Raw genomic sequence first — 2113 nt, forward strand, 5'->3', positions numbered from 1 at the left:
AAATATGGGTTCAGGGAACATTTTTCAAATTTTTTTTTCAATTTTTTCTTTGTTTTTGTTTATTGAAAAAACAGTTGAGGATTCTAAACACATCGGTGGCATTCGATGACAAACTGCTGGAAACATATGTTCTTGGCACAATACGCGCATTTGACCATTGACAATCTTTTGCACCCAGATAATTGGCACTTTCCATAAACTTTCCGGTCGAAGCAATATTGAATTGGTCTGTCACATTTTGGAGCGCAACTGTTCACATAACCGCCAGAATACCAGGCATACTGTCTCCATTCTTGGAAGATGGGAGAGCACATCTGCCAATATGCTTGGCTCAGCATCTGCAATCAAAAAATGAGGGACGTTTTCAGAAACTTCAGAAACTTTGATGATAGAATCTCGTTGATGTGGCTTAAAGTCCTTCTCTTTTCTTTGCGCATATTCCGTCAAGTTCTTCATGAACTTCTTGAATTGACGGAATTTGCCAATGTTTAGTAGCTGGATTTGTCCTGTCGCTCCAGGCGGAATGATAAACAAAAAAAATTGAAAAAAAAAATTGAAAAATCTTCGGTGAACCCATGAGCATATTTGTGAATTTCTTCAAAAATTAAATGTTTGTTTTTATTCTGGAAAATGCCTATTCATAACGAGAAACTCCCGAAAAACATTGCGTAAATTTTATTCCAGAGCCAGTTATGGCAGCTTAAAATAAAACAAAAAAATTTTGCAAAATTTTTGGGATCGGGAGAATCGAACCTACAACCTTCCTCCTCTGAACTTGCGATTTTACCACTTTACCACACTGCTGATTGAAATCTATTGTTTTGAAAAAAATACACTATTCCGTGAAAAACATTTCACGAGAAATTGCTTAATCATAGGGAAACTTTTCTAAATCATAACTCAGCTCACGTGAGCATTTTGCTGATTTTTTTAACAGATTTGGAATCCTCATAAGCTCTTCTATCTGCTCCCAAAATTTCAAAAAAAAGTTAAACCTGCTAATATTTTGAAAGTTTTATTTTTTCAGAAGCTGTTGGATGATCAATCAAGAGTTACTAATGGTAACTCTGGAATCGACAATTTTGTAATTCAAATTATTTATGTGCTGGCTCACCTAAATAACAGAATCCTGATACACAATGGTCCACATGACCTACAGTAAGAAAACATCTTTTTCTTTTGTATCTACTCTTTTCAGAGTTTCCCTAATCACCTCTCACTATTGCTTTCCTGGATTTCAATTTCAAACTGATCTTCCGGTTTCAAATCATTTTTGAAAAGTCACAAGAATCCAAGTCGCCTCCTGCACACTATCACCCGGAAATTGGCTCCATTTCCTATTGCCTCAATGGGTTTCCGAATTTCAACTACTTTTCCTTGGATGATAACAATATGTAATCTTGCCCTATTAAAAGAGGAAAAACAATTTATTTTAATTTTTTAATTTCCTTTTCTGATCTATTAAGTTTCGTTTTTTTCTGCTCCCAGTTCTGAAAATTCTCAATTCGGTTAAAAAAAATAAATATGTATCTTGATCCTCCGATTCCTCCCAGGTACTCGGTTAGCTCTCCACGTAGGTGGTTCCTCACACTATTCCTATATTTCTTTTTTCACATAATCACAAGGTTTCAGAAGAAGAGAAAACAGGTGACCCGTGGGAACAAAAAATATTCTACACTAAATCTGGAAAAATTTTAAGCTAACTAGTTACGACTGCATATGAATTTCAAAATATTCTTCTTTAAATCCGAAAAAGTTCTGAAGCTAAGATTATCTGAAATTTAGAGCCAAAGGATTGTAATCAGTTAATCCGGAAGTCTTTTTCATAGTCATTGTTTACGAAAAGTGTTTAGAAAAAATGTACTTTTAAAAAGTGAATTCGAGTGTTACACAGGTGATTCGCGAACAATCCGTTACGGACTCTCCGCGTTCGCGCGCGGTTGAAATAGGAATCGTATGCGGACCGTACGCGAACCGTTTCCAGCAAAACACATCACATTATAACGGGTTTCTCCGTATTCTGTCCGTTCGCGAACTCCGTATCCGATCCGACCGCGAATGATGAACGAACGGATCCGTACGCCAAGCTGAATTCAATTTGAGATCGCGAACG

The sequence above is a fragment of the Caenorhabditis briggsae genome (genome assembly GCF_000004555.2).
Source record: "Caenorhabditis briggsae complete genome, chrV, whole genome shotgun sequence".
NCBI classification, from domain to species: domain Eukaryota; kingdom Metazoa; phylum Nematoda; class Chromadorea; order Rhabditida; family Rhabditidae; genus Caenorhabditis; species Caenorhabditis briggsae.